The 17,500-nt window shown below is 39.3% G+C and overlaps 18 non-coding genes and 3 pseudogenes across 18 annotated transcripts in view; all 21 read right to left on the bottom strand.

Annotated features, from left to right (window-relative positions):
- Nucleotides 1-301: 301 nt before the first annotated feature.
- Nucleotides 302-421, bottom strand: LOC113090208 (5S ribosomal RNA). Its single transcript, XR_003286940.1, has one exon. It is a non-coding gene; the product is annotated as a 5S ribosomal RNA (ribosomal RNA).
- Nucleotides 422-785: 364 nt separating this feature from the next.
- Nucleotides 786-904, bottom strand: LOC113090219 (5S ribosomal RNA). The gene has a single exon (XR_003286950.1). It is a non-coding gene; the product is annotated as a 5S ribosomal RNA (ribosomal RNA).
- A 511-nt stretch (nucleotides 905-1,415) lies between these two features.
- LOC113090201 (5S ribosomal RNA) lies at nucleotides 1,416-1,534 on the bottom strand. The gene has a single exon (XR_003286934.1). It is a non-coding gene; the product is annotated as a 5S ribosomal RNA (ribosomal RNA).
- Nucleotides 1,535-8,241: 6,707 nt separating this feature from the next.
- LOC113090205 (5S ribosomal RNA) lies at nucleotides 8,242-8,360 on the bottom strand. Its single transcript, XR_003286938.1, has one exon. It is a non-coding gene; the product is annotated as a 5S ribosomal RNA (ribosomal RNA).
- Nucleotides 8,361-8,871: 511 nt separating this feature from the next.
- On the bottom strand, nucleotides 8,872-8,990 carry LOC113090204 (5S ribosomal RNA). Its single transcript, XR_003286937.1, has one exon. It is a non-coding gene; the product is annotated as a 5S ribosomal RNA (ribosomal RNA).
- A 369-nt stretch (nucleotides 8,991-9,359) lies between these two features.
- On the bottom strand, nucleotides 9,360-9,478 carry LOC113090200 (5S ribosomal RNA). The gene has a single exon (XR_003286933.1). It is a non-coding gene; the product is annotated as a 5S ribosomal RNA (ribosomal RNA).
- Nucleotides 9,479-9,839: 361 nt separating this feature from the next.
- Nucleotides 9,840-9,958, bottom strand: LOC113090218 (5S ribosomal RNA). The gene has a single exon (XR_003286949.1). It is a non-coding gene; the product is annotated as a 5S ribosomal RNA (ribosomal RNA).
- Nucleotides 9,959-10,320: 362 nt separating this feature from the next.
- On the bottom strand, nucleotides 10,321-10,439 carry LOC113090217 (5S ribosomal RNA). The gene has a single exon (XR_003286948.1). It is a non-coding gene; the product is annotated as a 5S ribosomal RNA (ribosomal RNA).
- Nucleotides 10,440-10,943: 504 nt separating this feature from the next.
- On the bottom strand, nucleotides 10,944-11,062 carry LOC113090231 (5S ribosomal RNA). Its single transcript, XR_003286956.1, has one exon. It is a non-coding gene; the product is annotated as a 5S ribosomal RNA (ribosomal RNA).
- Nucleotides 11,063-11,438: 376 nt separating this feature from the next.
- Nucleotides 11,439-11,557, bottom strand: LOC113090203 (5S ribosomal RNA). Its single transcript, XR_003286936.1, has one exon. It is a non-coding gene; the product is annotated as a 5S ribosomal RNA (ribosomal RNA).
- A 359-nt stretch (nucleotides 11,558-11,916) lies between these two features.
- On the bottom strand, nucleotides 11,917-12,035 carry LOC113090216 (5S ribosomal RNA). The gene has a single exon (XR_003286947.1). It is a non-coding gene; the product is annotated as a 5S ribosomal RNA (ribosomal RNA).
- A 503-nt stretch (nucleotides 12,036-12,538) lies between these two features.
- LOC113090226 (uncharacterized) lies at nucleotides 12,539-12,658 on the bottom strand (annotated as a pseudogene).
- A 372-nt stretch (nucleotides 12,659-13,030) lies between these two features.
- On the bottom strand, nucleotides 13,031-13,149 carry LOC113090225 (uncharacterized; annotated as a pseudogene).
- Nucleotides 13,150-13,659: 510 nt separating this feature from the next.
- On the bottom strand, nucleotides 13,660-13,778 carry LOC113090230 (5S ribosomal RNA). Its single transcript, XR_003286955.1, has one exon. It is a non-coding gene; the product is annotated as a 5S ribosomal RNA (ribosomal RNA).
- A 358-nt stretch (nucleotides 13,779-14,136) lies between these two features.
- Nucleotides 14,137-14,255, bottom strand: LOC113090215 (5S ribosomal RNA). Its single transcript, XR_003286946.1, has one exon. It is a non-coding gene; the product is annotated as a 5S ribosomal RNA (ribosomal RNA).
- Nucleotides 14,256-14,758: 503 nt separating this feature from the next.
- LOC113090214 (5S ribosomal RNA) lies at nucleotides 14,759-14,877 on the bottom strand. Its single transcript, XR_003286945.1, has one exon. It is a non-coding gene; the product is annotated as a 5S ribosomal RNA (ribosomal RNA).
- Nucleotides 14,878-15,250: 373 nt separating this feature from the next.
- Nucleotides 15,251-15,369, bottom strand: LOC113090223 (uncharacterized; annotated as a pseudogene).
- A 508-nt stretch (nucleotides 15,370-15,877) lies between these two features.
- On the bottom strand, nucleotides 15,878-15,996 carry LOC113090224 (5S ribosomal RNA). Its single transcript, XR_003286954.1, has one exon. It is a non-coding gene; the product is annotated as a 5S ribosomal RNA (ribosomal RNA).
- A 357-nt stretch (nucleotides 15,997-16,353) lies between these two features.
- Nucleotides 16,354-16,472, bottom strand: LOC113090220 (5S ribosomal RNA). Its single transcript, XR_003286951.1, has one exon. It is a non-coding gene; the product is annotated as a 5S ribosomal RNA (ribosomal RNA).
- A 365-nt stretch (nucleotides 16,473-16,837) lies between these two features.
- On the bottom strand, nucleotides 16,838-16,956 carry LOC113090222 (5S ribosomal RNA). Its single transcript, XR_003286953.1, has one exon. It is a non-coding gene; the product is annotated as a 5S ribosomal RNA (ribosomal RNA).
- A 506-nt stretch (nucleotides 16,957-17,462) lies between these two features.
- LOC113090211 (5S ribosomal RNA) overlaps nucleotides 17,463-17,500 on the bottom strand; it is a 119-nt gene continuing 81 nt past the window's right edge. Inside the window, exon 1 of the ribosomal RNA XR_003286943.1 lies at nucleotides 17,463-17,500. This exon is cut by the window's right edge and continues 81 nt beyond it. This is a non-coding gene — a ribosomal RNA (5S ribosomal RNA).

Below are 17,500 nucleotides of genomic sequence, written 5' to 3'. Positions count from 1 at the left end.
GGAAAGAAAACCCAAAAGCTTAAAGCACCTGGTATTCCTAGGCAGTCTCTCATCCAAGTACTAACCAGACCTAAGCCTGGTAAGATTCAGAGATCGGGCATTGACTCTCTTTTTTTTTTTTTTTTTTTTGCAAGATTATTATATAAATCGTGAAATTTTCCAAAAAGTTTAAAGCACCTGGTATTCCCAGGCAGTCTCCCATCCATGTACTAACCAGGCCCAAACCTGCTAATATCAGAGATCGGGCATTGACTCTATTTTTTGGCAAAATTATTATATACTAAGTGAAAAGTTTCCAAAAAGCTTACAGCACCTGGTATTCCCAGGCGGTCTCCCCATCCAAGTACTAACCAGGCCCAAACCTGCTTAGCTTCCGAGAGCAGACGAGATCGGGCATAACCAGGTTGGTATGGCCGTAAGCGAAGACTGCTGCAAAGAGAGGGCTATTTAAAGACCAGCCCATCTAATCGTCAGTACATTATATAAGTAGGAAAGAAAAACCCAAAAGCTTAAAGCACCTGGTATTCCTAGGCAGTCTCTCATTCAAGTACTAACCAGACCTAAACCTGCTAAGATTCAGAGATCGGGCATTGACTCTTTTTTTTTTTTTTTTGCAAGATTATTATATAAATCGTGAAATTTTCCAAAGAGTTTAAAGCACCTGGTATTCCCAGACAGTCTCCCATCCATGTACTAACAGGCCCAAACCTGCTAATATTCAGAGATCGGGCATTGACTCTATTTTTTGGCAAAATTATTATATACTAAGTGAAAAGTTTCCAAAAAGCTTACAGCACCTGGTATTCCCAGGCGGTCTCCCATCCAAGTACTAACTAGGCCCAAACCTGCTTAGCTTCGGAGAGCAGACGAGATCGGGCATAGCCAGGTTGGTATGGCCGTAAGCGAAGACTGCTGCAAAGAGAGGGTTATTTAAAGACCAGCCCATCTAATCGCCAGTACATTATATAAGTAGGAAAGAAAACCCAAAAGCTTAAAGCACCTGGTATTCCTAGGCAGTCTCTCATCCAAGTACTAAGCAGACCTAAGCCTGGTAAGATTCAGTGATCGGGCATTGACTCTTTTTTTTTTTTTTTTTTTTTTTGCAAGATTATTATATAAATCGTGAAATTTTCCAAAAAGTTTAAAGCACCTGGTATTCCCAGGCAGTCTCCCATCCATGTACTAACCAGGCCCAAACCTGCTAATATTCAGAGATCGGGCATTGACTTTTTTCTTTTTTTTGGCAAGATTATTATATAAATCTTGAAATTTTCCAAAAAAGTTTAAAGCACCTGTATTCCCAGGCAGTCTCCCATCCATGTACTACCAGGCCCAAACCTGCTAATATTCAGAGATCGGGCATTGACTCTATTTTTTGTCAAAATTATTATATACTAAGTGAAAAGTTTCCAAAAAGCTTACAGCACCTGGTATTCCCAGGCGGTCTCCCATCCAAGTACTAACCAGGCCCAAACCTGCTTAGCTTCCGAGAGCAGACGAGATCGGGCATAGCCAGGTTGGTATGGCCGTAAGCGAAGACTGCTGCAAAGAGAGGGCTATTTAAAGACCAGCCCATCTAATCGCCGGTACATTATATAAGTAGGAAAGAAAACCCAAAAGCTTAAAGCACCTGGTATTCCTAGGCAGTCTCTCATCCAAGTACTAACCAGACCTAAGCCTGGTAAGATTCAGAGATCGGGCATTGACTTTTTTTTTTTTTTTTTTTTTTTTTGCAAGATTATTATATAAATCGTGAAATTTTCCAAAAAGTTTAAAGCACCTGGTATTCCCAGGCAGTCTCCATCCATGTACTAACCAGGCCCAAACCTGCTAATATTCAGAGATCGGGCATTGACTCTATTTTTTGGCAAAATTATTATATACTAAGTGAAAAGTTTCCAAAAAGCTTACAGCACGTGGTATTCCCAGGCGGTCTCCCATCCAAGTACTAACCAGGCCCAAACCTGCTTAGCTTCCGAGAGCAGACGAGATCGGGCATAGCCTTTTTTTTTTTTTTTTTTGGGCTTGATTTTTTTATTAAAGAAATTGTTCAATTCAAACATACATATCAAATTTTAACATACAAAGGTGCATAATATGCTTTCTTTAACATAGACACTCCTAAAGTTTTGGGCTGTCAGACATCTTACAAATTATAACTAAAAAACACTCATTCCATTGTTTAATCTTTTAAAAATGACAATTCCATCCCCAGGTCATTTAAAATCTTTAAGACCTCCTGAGTAAAAACATAATTAAAAAGATTCATTGTTCCCTCCAACTTAAAGTAATAAAACAGACATTCAACATATTTCTCAACTTTTCTCCTAAACATTCCCCACACATCAATTAAAACATTTTCTTTTTTCACCACTACTCTTCTTTCCCATACCGCACTTTTCATCAACATCACAAGTAAATTAATGATCTTCTTGTTTTTACAATTTTCATTAATTCCCAACATGAACACCTTTTCCCACTCAAATTCCCCAATTTCAACTCCTCTCAAAATTAAAATCATGTTTTTACATCTCTCATTAAAAACTTTCAGCTCATCACAATATAAAAACAAGTGTAAAAACCCTTCATCTGCATCTTGGCATACTTTACATGTTGCACTTTCCTCCATCCCAATTTTGTTTAAAATCACATCTGTGAATACTGCTTTGTTCCTGATAAAATACTCCATATTCTCCAGTTTCGTCTGTACAATTTTACCATTCATGTTCCCCCATATATTCTCTTCTTTTACATCATTGAACAACCATATCCAGTATTCGTTTACAACAGGTTTCTTAAAAACAGTATCTCTAAAAACACAATAAAACATTTTTACAGTACATTCATTAAAAGCACACAGTTTTTTCCCCTAGCCTCACATACACATCTTTCCCAGGTTTCTCTTCTTCCATGTTGTCAATTCTGTTTATCCACTCTTGAGGTATTGCATTCTTAATTACGTCATACTTGTTTGTTATCTCTCGTCTGCTATAATCCTCCTTTGCCTCCTCCATCACATCCACAATGTATTGCACTGGTAAAAACCCCTCTTTGAATTCATATAAAACATCTCTGACTTTCGTGATTCCCACATCCCACCACTTCTTAAAAAAAACCTCCTTCCCTTGACTTAAAATGCCGTTGTTTAAGAATAAAGGCTGATTTAAAATGCTCTCTCTGCCTTGTGGCTTAAAATGCACATTCGTTAAAAATTTGCCCCATGCCCCCATCAGTTCTTTATAAAAATCTGGCAGCCCCTCCGTCATCCATTTTTTAACTTTCATCCATAAAATGTTGTCCCCCAAATTAAAATTACTACACTTACTTAAAAAATGCCCCATTGTTCTCTTCCATGCCACTTCGTTTTCTTCATCCAAGTACTTTTTTATTATTTTCACTCTCAAGCTGTTCTTTCTTTGCTCCACATCCATTAACCCCAGTCCTCCCTTCTTCACTGCTCCTATTAAAGTGTTGTATGCTATTCTTGGTGGCTTCCCTTCCCATAGAAAATCTAAAAAACATTTTTTCAGCCTTTTTTCTACCCACAACGGCATAGATGACACATATAAAATATACCACAATTTCGAAACCATTAAAACATTAAGAACTAAAACCTTCCCTTTCAAAGTTAATGTTCTCATTCTCCAAAAATTCAATCTTCTTTCAATCCCTCCTAAAGCTTCTTCCCACATAGTTTCATCTGCTTTCTTTTCATCCCTCCCCATTAAAACACCTAAAATCTTCATTTCTTTAGTTTCCTTAAAGGTAAAATGTTCTGTTAAAACCGGTGCCCCTCCAAATCTCATATACAGCGTTTTGTCCTCATTTACTTTAGCTCCTGATCCCCTACAATACTTTTGTACAATTTTAATTGCATTTTCCACACTCTTCAGATCCTTTAACAATAATGTTGTGTCATCCGCGTACTGAAAAATTTTACATTCCCCTCCCTCGATGCCTATGCCTTTTATCCCCTCTCCATGTTTTACAGCCAATCCCAAAGGTTCTGCAACTAAAGAATATAAAAGAGCTGACAACGGACATCCTTGTCTTATCGATCTAGTAATTTTAAAACACTGTGTTAAAAACCCATTACATTTAATTTTTGTTATTGCGCCTTTGTATAAAATCCTAATCCATTTCATAAAATTCTCTCCAAAACCAAAACTTTTTAAAACATCAAATAAAAAACCATGCTCCACCCTGTCAAAAGCTTTCTCAAAATCTAAACTGATAATAAACCCATCTTTATTGCTATCATGTATGTATCTTATCATATCCTTTATACTAATAGTTGTATCTGCTATGTCTCTCCCTTTCACTCCATACACTTGGTTAGTTTTAATTATACTCGGCATGACTTCTTTCAATCTGTTGGCTAAAATTTTAGATAAAATCTTTAAATCAGTATTTAGCATTGTAATCGGTCTATAGTTCTTTAAATCTGTCTTCTCTCCTTTTCTCTTGTATATCAATTTCATTAAACCCATTCCCATTCTTTGATTTAATTCTCCTTTCTTAAACACCTCTACATATACTTCTTTTAAAATGCTAGTTAAAAAATCTTTAAAAACTATATAAAATTCACTCCCCAAACCATCTACACCTGGACTTTTCTTTTTGTTTAATTCACTTATTGCTCTTTTAATCTCTTCTTCTCTAATCTCTTCATCACACTCTTTTTTGTCTAGTTCTCCTACTGTTGTTTTTATTTGCCTCAGTAACTCCAGTTTCTCTTCTTCCCCCACCCCCTCAGTACTAAACAGGTTTTCATAGTATGCCTTTATTTCTTTTAATATTTCCTCATTAGTTTCCACAACTACACCATTTTTCCCTCTTATTTCTTTAATCATACCAGCCTTCCCTCTTATTTTTTCTAAATCAAAAAAAAACTTTGTACATTTTTCACCCTCCACAGTATATTTAGCTTTACTTCTTAGTCTTGCGCCTTCATATTTTTCCTCTTCCATTTCTTTCAATATTCCCTCCAATTCTTTTATTTTTTGTATATCTTTCCCATTCTCATTTAATTCTTTTTCCAATTTTTCTCTTATTTCTCTCTCCTTCTTCCTCTTACTTCTCTGTATTAATTTACTGTACTTTATTGTGAATTTTTTAACTAAATATTTAACATTTTCCCACCATATCCTTTTATCTTCGCCGTACATTCCATTCTCCTTTTCTTTTTCAATAATTTCTTTAATACTTAACACATAGTCCTCATTCTTCAAAACCTCTACATTTAAAACCCATACCCCCGGCCCTTTCTTCACTGAACTCCAGTCTATTTGCATAAAAATTGGTTTATGGTCACTTAAGCTTGATTCTTCATATTTAATATTACCGATAAATCCTTCAATGTTCCTTGTACATAAAATAAAATCAATCCTAGTCTTACACATAAAATTACCCACTAATTGCCTCCTTGAATATTCTTTCTTTTTTTCGTTTCTTTCTCTCCATACATCAATCATATTATTTTCTTCCATTAATAATTTCAGTTCTTTTCTTCCTTTATCATTTTTAAAAACCATTCCCTCTCCCATTTCTAATTTACTGAAAACAGTATTAAAATCACCCATCATAATAACTTCTTTATGTTTCTTTAAAAATTCTCTTAATACATTAAAATATTCCTTTTTTTCATTCTCTACTATTGGTGCATGAATATTAACTAAAATAACTTTTTTCTCCTCATACTCCATTTCAACCGCAATACATTTCCCATCCATGTCATTATATATTGTTTTACACGATACACCACTGTTTTCTTTTATTAAAACTGCAACTCCTCTTCCCAGCCTCCCATCACCATTGTTATATAAAATCTCTCCGCTCCAACTTTTCCTTATTTCAGTCATGTACTCTTCCCTCCAGTTAGTTTCTTGTAATAAAATCACATCTTCTCCTTTACACATTTCTTTCACTTTTTCAAATTTTCCCATGTCTGACAGCCCTCTAGCATTAAAAGTCACTATTCTTAACAGCATAAAACATATAGAAATATGCATAAAACCCATAAACTCAGTCCATCTCCTCCAAACCCTTTAGCAACTCATACTTATTTGTACATTCAAAACCATCTTCTTTAAGCACTCTTTTTCTTGCAGTATCTAAATTGGGTATTACCTTCACAGATCTTCTTCTTTTTGATGATTTCCCCTGCGTCTCCTCATTTTCTTGTCCTTGTTCACACTCTTTTGTAGCATCATTAATTTCTACTGCGTCCATCTCCTTTTGCACACTGTCCGTCACATCCATCGGTGTACATAAAAATCCCTCCTGTTGTGCATCACTCAATACTTTATTCCTTTCATCATCCAGTTCCATAGTATCCAAAGCATTTTTCAAGCTGTCAGTCAAATCCATCTGTGTCCAAATTCCCCCCTCCTGTTGTGTTTGTATGATGGGTTCGTTACACTCTTTCTGTTGTTCCATATCCTTAATTATTTCCAGTCCTTCACCTCGAACTCTTTCTCCATCGTCTCGCTGCTCGTTGTCTCTTTCATGCACCTGCCCGCCCACCTGCTGCTCCTCCTCCTCACCCTGCATCCAACACTCACACTTATTTAAAACCAAATTGCAATCCGGGCACGTCACAGCGTTGCAATTTCTTGCGAAGTGGCCTCTCTCCTCGCATTTATGGCACGTGAACTCTGGGCAGTCCTTCACCACATGGTCTGGGCTCATGCACAGCCGACAAGTCTTCACCTGATGGCTGTGCATCACCCGAAAATATTGTGGACCCTCTGCCGTCTCTATTTTTGTGCTGTAAGGGAGGGAGGCCACCTCCTTCGGGAACCGCGCCTTTACATATCTTGTCCCATCCTCAATGCTGGTGCCCGGATATACACGCCGCTTTATTTTTGAAATTGGGGAAACCCCCCAAACCTCCAGTTTATTTAAAATCTCTTCATCAGCAAGGTAGACGGGCAGATGCATGAAAGAGACAACATAATCTCTGTTTTGAAGTTTTTTTATCTCACAGTTCACTCCATTTATTAACAATCCCTCAGTCAGCTTATCACAAGTTTCTTCTTTTTCCATTGTGAGCTCGTATTCTTTTCCTTGTCTTGGCCTTAGTGCCAAGATTTCCCCATATCCACATTTGTCAGTCACCGCTTTGATAATATCCACAGCCCTCACCTCACTTAAATTCTCCACATTCACAATCACAGTTGCCTCCTTTAAGTATCTCCTTTCACCAAATTTATCTCTTGCATCTTGATTTTTACCGTGTCCTGCTCGTTGTCGATACTCCAGTCCAGTGTTGCTTGCCATGCGTCTCTCTCCAGCCAGTCCAGTGTCGTTTGCCATGCGTCTCTCTCCAGCCAGTCCAGTGTTGTTTGCCATGCGTCTCTCTCCAGCCATTCCAGTGTCGTTTGCCATGCGTCTCTCTCCAGCCAGTCCAGTGTCGTTTGCCATGCGTCTCTCTCCAGCCAGTCCAGTGTCGTTTGCCATGCGTTTCTCTCCAGCCATTCCAGTGTCGTTTGCCAATAATCCGTCCATTGTACAAAACACAAACAAAAAATTAACCACCCTCCAGCCAGCAAGATGCCGCTGTTAGGTGGTTTAAAACTGAAAAACTACACAAAAAATAAACTAAAGTCCAAAAACAACTCTCAAAACAAACACTAACAGAAAAAACAAAATGGAGGAGAGCCTTCCTCTCCAAACTGCAGCCAACACTTCCTGTAGCTCTCTAGCGCCCTCAGGTTGGTATGGCCGTAAGCGAAGACTGCTGCAAAGAGAGGGCTATTTAAAGATCAGCCCATCTAATCGCCAGTATATTATATAAGTAGGAAAGAAAACCCAAAAGCTTAAAGCACCTGGTATTCCTAGGCAGTCTCTCATCCAAGTACTAACCAGACCTAAACCTGGTAAGATTCAGAGATCGGGCATTGACTCTTTTTTTTTTTTTTTGCAAGATTATTATATAAATCGTGAAATTTTCCAAAAAGTTTAAAGCACCTGGTATTCCCAGGCAGTCTCCCATCCATGTACTAACCAGGCCCAAACCTGCTAATATTCAGAGATCGGGCATTGACTTTTTTTTTTTTTTTTTTTGGCAAGATTATTATATAAATCGTGAAATTTTCCAAAAAGTTTAAAGCACCTGGTATTCCCAGGCAGTCTCCCATCCATGTACTTACCAGGCCCAAACCTGCTAATATTCAGAGATCGGGCATTGACTCTATTTTTTGTCAAAATTATTATATACTAAGTGAAAAGTTTCCAAAAAGCTTACAGCACCTGTTATTCCCAGGCGGTCTCCCATCCAAGTACTAACCAGGCCCAAACCTGCTTAGCTTCCGAGAGCAGACGAGATCGGGCATAGCCAGGTTGGTATGGCCGTAAGCGAAGACTGCTGCAAAGAGAGGGCTATTTAAAGACCAGCCCATCTAATCGTCAGTACATTATATAAGTAGGAAAGAAAACCCAAAAGCTTAAAGCACCTGGTATTCCTAGGCAGTCTCTCATCCAAGTACTAACCAGACCTAAGCCTGGTAAGATTCAGAGATCGGGCATTGACTCTCTTTTTTTTTTTTTTTTTTTGCAAGATTATTATATAAATCGTGAAATTTTCCAAAAGTTTAAAGCACCTGGTATTCCCAGGCAGTCTCCCATCCATGTACTAACCAGGCCCAAACCTGCTAATATTCAGAGATCGGGCATTGACTTTTTTTTTTTTTTTTTGGCAAGATTATTATATAAATCGTGAAATTTTCCAAAAAGTTTAAAGCACCTGGTATTCCCAGGCAGTCTCCCATCCATGTACTTACCAGGCCCAAACCTGCTAATATTCAGAGATCGGGCATTGACTCTATTTTTTGTCAAAATTATTATATACTAAGTGAAAAGTTTCCAAAAAGCTTACAGCACCTGTTATTCCCAGGCGGTCTCCCATCCAAGTACTAACCAGGCCCAAACCTGCTTAGCTTCCGAGAGCAGACGAGATCGGGCATAGCCAGGTTGGTATGGCCGTAAGCGAAGACTGCTGCAAAGAGAGGGCTATTTAAAGACCAGCCCATCTAATCGTCAGTACATTATATAAGTAGGAAAGAAAACCCAAAAGCTTAAAGCACCTGGTATTCCTAGGCAGTCTCTCATCCAAGTACTAACCAGACCTAAGCCTGGTAAGATTCAGAGATCGGGCATTGACTCTCTTTTTTTTTTTTTTTTTTTGCAAGATTATTATATAAATCGTGAAATTTTCCAAAAAGTTTAAAGCACCTGGTATTCCCAGGCAGTCTCCCATCCATGTACTAACCAGGCCCAAACCTGCTAATATTCAGAGATCGGGCATTGACTCTATTTTTTGGCAAAATTATTATATACTAAGTGAAAAGTTTCCAAAAAGCTTACAGCACCTGGTATTCCCAGGCGGTCTCCCATCCAAGTACTAACCAGGCCCAAACCTGCTTAGCTTCCGAGAGCAGACGAGATCGGGCATAACCAGGTTGGTATGGCCGTAAGCGAAGACTGCTGCAAAGAGAGGGCTATTTAAAGACCAGCCCATCTAATCGTCAGTACATTATATAAGTAGGAAAGAAAACCCAAAAGCTTAAAGCACCTGGTTTTCCTAGGCAGTCTCTCATTCAAGTACTAACCAGACCTAAACCTGCTAAGATTCAGAGATCGGGCATTGACTCTTTTTTTTTTTTTTGCAAGATTATTATATAAATCGTGAAATTTTCCAAAGAGTTTAAAGCACCTGGTATTCCCAGGCAGTCTCCCATCCATGTACTAACAGGCCCAAACCTGCTAATATTCAGAGATCGGGCATTGACTCTATTTTTTGGCAAAATTATTATATACTAAGTGAAAAGTTTCCAAAAAGCTTACAGCACCTGGTATTCCCAGGCGGTCTCCCATCCAAGTACTAACTAGGCCCAAACCTGCTTAGCTTCGGAGAGCAGACGAGATCGGGCATAGCCAGGTTGGTATGGCCGTAAGCGAAGACTGCTGCAAAGAGAGGGTTATTTAAAGACCAGCCCATCTAATCGCCAGTACATTATATAAGTAGGAAAGAAAAACCCAAAAGCTTAAAGCACCTGGTATTCCTAGGCAGTCTCTCATCCAAGTACTAAGCAGACCTAAGCCTGGTAAGATTCAGTGATCGGGCATTGACTCTTTTTTTTTTTTTGCAAGATTATTATATAAATCGTGAAATTTTCCAAAAAGTTTAAAGCACCTGGTATTCCCAGGCAGTCTCCCATCCATGTACTAACCAGGCCCAAACCTGCTAATATTCAGAGATCGGGCATTGACTCTATTTTTTGGCAAAATTATTATATACTAAGTGAAAAGTTTCCAAAAAGCTTACAGCACCTGGTATTCCCAGGCGGTCTCCCATCCAAGTACTAACCAGGCCCAAACCTGCTTAGCTTCGGAGAGCAGACGAGACCGGGCATAGCCAGGTTGGTATGGCTGTAAGCGAAAAATGCTGCAAAGAGAGGGCTATTTAAAGAGCAGCCCATCTAATCGCCAGTATATTATATAAGTAGGAAAGAAAACCCAAAAGCTTAAAGCACCTGGTATTCCTAGGCAGTCTCTCATCCAAGTACTAACCAGACCTAAGCCTGGTAAGATTCAGAGATCGGGCATTGACTCTTTTTTTTTTTTGCAAGATTATTATATAAATCGTGAAATTTTACAAAAAGTTTAAAGCACTTGGTATTCCCAGGCAGTCTCCCATCCATGTACTAACCAGGCCCAAACCTGCTAATATTCAGAGATCGGGCATTGACTTTTTTTTTTTTTTTTTTTGCAAGATTATTATATAAATCGTGAAATTTTCCAAAAAGTTTAAAGCACCTGGTATTCCCAGGCAGTCTCCCATCCATGTACTAACCAGGCCCAAACCTGCTAATATTCAGAGATCGAGCATTGACTCTATTTTTTGGCAAAATTATTATATACTAAGTGAAAAGTTTCCAAAAAGCTTACAGCACCTGGTATTCCCAGGCGGTCTCCCATCCAAGTACTAACCAGGCCCAAACCTGCTTAGCTTCCGAGAGCAGACGAGATCGGGCATAGCCAGGTTGGTATGGCCGTAAGCGAAGACTGCTGCAAAGAGAGGGCTATTTAAAGACCAGCCCATCTAATCGTCAGTACATTATATAAGTAGGAAAGAAAACCCAAAAGCTTAAAGCACCTGGTATTCCTAGGCAGTCTCTCATCCAAGTACTAACCAGACCTAAACCTGGTAAGATTCAGAGATCGGGCATTGACTCTTTTTTTTTTTTTTTTTTTTTTTTTTTTGCAAGATTATTATATAAATCGTGAAATTTTCCAAAAAGTTTAAAGCACCTGGTATTCCCAGGCAGTCTCCCATCCATGTACTAACCAGGCCCAAACCTGCTAATATTCAGAGATCGGGCATTGACTCTATTTTTTGGCAAAATTATTATATACTAAGTGAAAAGTTTCCAAAAAGCTTACAGCACCTGGTATTCCTAGGCGGTCTCCCATCCAAGTACTAACCAGGCCCAAACCTGCTTAGCTTCCGAGAGCAGACGAGATCGGGCATAACCAGGTTGGTATGGCCGTAAGCGAAGACTGCTGCAAAGAGAGGGCTATTTAAAGACCAGCCCATCTAATCGTCAGTACATTATATAAGTAGGAAAGAAAACCCAAAAGCTTAAAGCACCTGGTATTCCTAGGCAGTCTCTCATCCAAGTACTAACCAGACCTAAGCCTGGTAAGATTCAGAGATCGGGCATTGACTCTTTTTTTTTTTGCAAGATTATTATATAAATCGTGAAATTTTACAAAAAGTTTAAAGCACCTGGTATTCCCAGGCAGTCTCCCATCCATGTACTAACCAGGCCCAAACCTGCTAATATTCAGAGATCGGGCATTGACTCTATTTTTTGGCAAAATTATTATATACTAAGTGAAAAGTTTCCAAAAAGCTTACAGCACCTGGTATTCCCAGGCGGTCTCCCATCCAAGTACTAACCAGGCCCAAACCTGCTTAGCTTCGGAGAGCAGACGAGACCGGGCATAGCCAGGTTGGTATGGCTGTAAGCGAAAAATGCTGCAAAGAGAGGGCTATTTAAAGAGCAGCCCATCTAATCGCCAGTATATTATATAAGTAGGAAAGAAAACCCAAAAGCTTAAAGCACCTGGTATTCCTAGGCAGTCTCTCATCCAAGTACTAACCAGACGTAAACCTGGTAAGATTCAGAGATCAGGCATTGACTCTTTTTTTTTTTGCAAGATTATTATATAAATCGTGAAACTTTCCAAAAAGTTTAAAGCACCTGGTATTCCCAGGCAGTCTCCCATCCATGTACTAACCAGGCCCAAACCTGCTAATATTCAGAGATCGGGCATTGACTTTTTTATTTTTTTTTTCTGCAAGATTATTATATAAATCGTGAAATTTTCCAAAAAGTTTAAAGCACCTGGTATTCCCAGGCAGTATCCGATCCATGTACTAACCAGGCCCAAACCTGCTAATATTCAGAGACCGGGCATTGACTCTATTTTTTGGCAAAATTATTATATACTAAGTGAAAAGTTTCCAAAAAGCTTACAGCACCTGGTATTCCCAGGCGGTCTCCCATCCAAGTACTAACCAGGCCCAAACCTGCTTAGCTTCGGAGAGCAGACGAGACCGGGCATAGCCAGGTTTGGTATGGCTGTAAGCGAAAAATGCTGCAAAGAGAGGGCTATTTAAAGAGCGGCCCATCTAATCGCCAGTATATTATATAAGTAGGAAAGAAAACCCAAAAGCTTAAAGCACCTGGTATTCCTAGGCAGTCTCTCATCCAAGTACTAACCAGACCTAAACCTTGTAAGATTCAGAGATCGGGCATTGACTCTTTTTTTTTTTTTTTTTTTTTTTGCAAGATTATTATATAAATCGTGAAATTTTCCAAAAAAGTTTAAAGCACCTGGTATTCCCAGGCAGTCTCCCATCCATGTACTAACCAGGCCCAAACCTGCTAATATTCAGAGATCGGCCATTGACTCTATTTTTTGGCAAAATTATTATATACTAAGTGAAAAGTTTCCAAAAAGCTTACAGCACCTGGTATTCTCAGGCGGTCTCCCATCCAAGTACTAACTAGGCCCAAACCTGCTTAGCTTCGGAGAGCAGACGAGACCGGGCATAGCCAGGTTGGTATGGCTGTAAGCGAAAAATTCTGCAAAGAGAGGGCTATTTAAAGACCAGCCCATCTAATCGCCAGTATATTATATAAGTAGGAAAGAAAACCCAAAAGCTTAAAGCACCTGGTATTCTTAGGCAGTCTCTCATCCAAGTACTAACCAGACCTAAACCTGCTAAGATTCAGAGATCGGGCATTGACTCTTTTTTTTTTTTTTTTTGCAAGATTATTATATAAATCGTGAAATTTTCCAAAAAGTTTAAAGCACCTGGTATTCCCAGGCAGTCTCCCATCCATGTACTAACCAGGCCCAAACCTGCTAATATTCAGAGATCGGGCATTGACTTTTTTTTTTTTTTTTTTTGGCAAGATTATTATATAAATCGTGAAATTTTCCAAAAAGTTTAAAGCACCTGGTATTCCCAGGCAGTCTCCCATCCATGTACTTACCAGGCCCAAACCTGCTAATATTCAGAGATCGGGCATTGACTCTATTTTTTGTCAAAATTATTATATACTAAGTGAAAAGTTTCCAAAAAGCTTACAGCACCTGGTATTCCCAGGCGGTCTCCCATCCAAGTACTAACCAGGCCCAAACCTGCTTAGCTTCCGAGAGCAGACGAGATCGGGCATAGCCAGGTTGGTATGGCCGTAAGCGAAGACTGCTGCAAAGAGAGGGCTATTTAAAGACGAGCCCATCTAATCGTCAGTACATTATATAAGTAGGAAAGAAAACCCAAAAGCTTAAAGCACCTGGTATTCCTAGGCAGTCTCTCATCCAAGTACTAACCAGACCTAAGCCTGGTAAGATTCAGAGATCGGGCATTGACTCTTTTTTTTTTGCAAGATTATTATATAAATCGTGAAATTTTACAAAAAGTTTAAAGCACCTGGTATTCCCAGGCAGTCTCCCATCCATGTACTAACCAGGCCCAAACCTGCTAATATTCAGAGATCGGGCATTGACTCTATTTTTTGGCAAAATTATTATATACTAAGTGAAAAGTTTCCAAAAAGCTTACAGCACCTGGTATTCCCAGGCGGTCTCCCATCCAAGTACTAACCAGGCCCAAACCTGCTTAGCTTCGGAGAGCAGACGAGACCGGGCATAGCCAGGTTGGTATGGCTGTAAGCGAAAAATGCTGCAAAGAGAGGGCTATTTAAAGAGCAGCCCATCTAATCGCCAGTATATTATATAAGTAGGAAAGAAAACCCAAAAGCTTAAAGCACCTGGTATTCCTAGGCAGTCTCTCATCCAAGTACTAACCAGACGTAAACCTGGTAAGATTCAGAGATCAGGCATTGACTCTTTTTTTTTTTTGCAAGATTATTATATAAATCGTGAAACTTTCCAAAAAGTTTAAAGCACCTGGTATTCCCAGGCAGTCTCCCATCCATGTACTAACCAGGCCCAAACCTGCTAATATTCAGAGATCGGGCATTGACTTTTTTTTTTTTTTTTCTGCAAGATTATTATATAAATCGTGAAATTTTCCAAAAAGTTTAAAGCACCTGGTATTCCCAGGCAGTATCCGATCCATGTACTAACCAGGCCCAAACCTGCTAATATTCAGAGACCGGGCATTGACTCTATTTTTTGGCAAAATTATTATATACTAAGTGAAAAGTTTCCAAAAAGCTTACAGCACCTGGTATTCCCAGGCGGTCTCCCATCCAAGTACTAACCAGGCCCAAACCTGCTTAGCTTCGGAGAGCAGACGAGACCGGGCATAGCCAGGTTGGTATGGCTGTAAGCGAAAAAATGCTGCAAAGAGAGGGCTATTTAAAGAGCGGCCCATCTAATCGCCAGTATATTATATAAGTAGGAAAGAAAACCCAAAAGCTTAAAGCACCTGGTATTCCTAGGCAGTCTCTCATCCAAGTACTAACCAGACCTAAACCTTGTAAGATTCAGAGATCGGGCATTGACTCTTTTTTTTTTTTTTTTTTTTTTTGCAAGATTATTATATAAATCGTGAAATTTTCCAAAAAAGTTTAAAGCACCTGGTATTCCCAGGCAGTCTCCCATCCATGTACTAACCAGGCCCAAACCTGCTAATATTCAGAGATCGGCCATTGACTCTATTTTTTGGCAAAATTATTATATACTAAGTGAAAAGTTTCCAAAAAGCTTACAGCACCTGGTATTCTCAGGCGGTCTCCCATCCAAGTACTAACTAGGCCCAAACCTGCTTAGCTTCGGAGAGCAGACGAGACCGGGCATAGCCAGGTTGGTATGGCTGTAAGCGAAAAATTCTGCAAAGAGAGGGCTATTTAAAGACCAGCCCATCTAATCGCCAGTATATTATATAAGTAGGAAAGAAAACCCAAAAGCTTAAAGCACCTGGTATTCTTAGGCAGTCTCTCATCCAAGTACTAACCAGACCTAAACCTGCTAAGATTCAGAGATCGGGCATTGACTCTTTTTTTTTTTTTTTGCAAGATTATTATATAAATCGTGAAATTTTCCAAAAAGTTTAAAGCACCTGGTATTCCCAGGCAGTCTCCCATCCATGTACTAACCAGGCCCAAACCTGCTAATATTCAGAGATCGGGCATTGACTTTTTTTTTTTTTTTTTTTGGCAAGATTATTATATAAATCGTGAAATTTTCCAAAAAGTTTAAAGCACCTGGTATTCCCAGGCAGTCTCCCATCCATGTACTTACCAGGCCCAAACCTGCTAATATTCAGAGATCGGGCATTGACTCTATTTTTTGTCAAAATTATTATATACTAAGTGAAAAGTTTCCAAAAAGCTTACAGCACCTGGTATTCCCAGGCGGTCTCCCATCCAAGTACTAACCAGGCCCAAACCTGCTTAGCTTCCGAGAGCAGACGAGATCGGGCATAGCCAGGTTGGTATGGCCGTAAGCGAAGACTGCTGCAAAGAGAGGGCTATTTAAAGACGAGCCCATCTAATCGTCAGTACATTATATAAGTAGGAAAGAAAACCCAAAAGCTTAAAGCACCTGGTATTCCTAGGCAGTCTCTCATCCAAGTACTAACCAGACCTAAGCCTGGTAAGATTCAGAGATCGGGCATTGACTCTTTTTTTTTGCAAGATTATTATATAAATCGTGAAATTTTCCAAAAAGTTTAAAGCACCTGGTATTCCCAGGCAGTCTCCCATCCATGTACTAACCAGGCCCAAACCTGCTAATATTCAGAGATCGGGCATTGACTCTATTTTTTGGCAAAATTATTATATACTATGTGAAAAGTTTCCAAAAAGCTTACAGCACCTGGTATTCCCAGGCGGTCTCCCATCCAAGTACTAACCAGGCCCAAACCTGCTTAGCTTCGGAGAGCAGACGAGACCGGGCATAGCCAGGTTGGTATGGCTATAAGCGAAAAATGCTGCAAAGAGAGGGCTATTTAAAGACCAGCCCATCTAATCGCCAGTATATTATATAAGTAGGAAAGAAAACCCAAAAGCTTAAAGCACCTGGTATTCTTAGGCAGTCTCTCATCCAAGTACTAACCAGACCTAAACCTGCTAAGATTCAGAGATCGGGCATTGACTCTTTTTTTTTTTTTTTTTGCAAGATTATTATATAAATCGTGAAATTTTACAAAAAGTTTAAAGCACCTGGTATTCCCAGGCAGTCTCCCATCCATGTACTAACCAGGCCCAAACCTGCTAATATTCAGAGATCGGGCATTGACTCTATTTTTTGGCAAAATTATTATATACTAAGTGAAAAGTTTCCAAAAAGCGTACAGCACCTGGTATTCCCAGGCGGTCTCCCATCCAAGTACTAACCAGGCCCAAACCTGCTTAGCTTCGGAGAGCAGACGAGACCGGGCATAGCCAGGTTGGTATGGCTGTAAGCGAAAAATGCTGCAAAGAGAGGGCTATTTAAAGAGCAGCCCATCTAATCGCCAGTATATTATATAAGTAGGAAAGAAAACCCAAAAGCTTAAAGCACCTGGTATTCCTAGGCAGTCTCTCATCCAAGTACTAACCAGACCTAAACCTGGTAAGATTCAGAGATCAGGCATTGACTCTTTTTTTTTTTTGCAAGATTATTATATAAATCGTGAAACTTTCCAAAAAGTTTAAAGCACCTGGTATTCCCAGGCAGTCTCCCATCCATGTACTAACCAGACCTAAACCTGGTAAGATTCAGAGATCGGGCATTGACTTTTTTTTTTTTTTTTTTTCTGCAAGATTATTATATAAATCGTGAAATTTTCCAAAAAGTTTAAAGCACCTGGTATTCCCAGGCAGAATCCCATCCATGTACTAACCAGGCCCAAACCTGCTAATATTCAGAGATCGGGCATTGACTCTATTTTTTGGCAAAATTATTATATACTAAGTGAAAAGTTTCCAAAAAGCTTACAGCACCTGGTATTCCCAGGCGGTCTCCCATC

The sequence above is a fragment of the Carassius auratus genome, unplaced genomic scaffold (genome assembly GCF_003368295.1).
Source record: "Carassius auratus strain Wakin unplaced genomic scaffold, ASM336829v1 scaf_tig00053340, whole genome shotgun sequence".
Lineage (NCBI taxonomy): Eukaryota > Metazoa > Chordata > Actinopteri > Cypriniformes > Cyprinidae > Carassius > Carassius auratus.
Note: the sequence above shows the minus strand (reverse complement) of the source record. Positions and strands in the feature narration are given on the sequence as shown.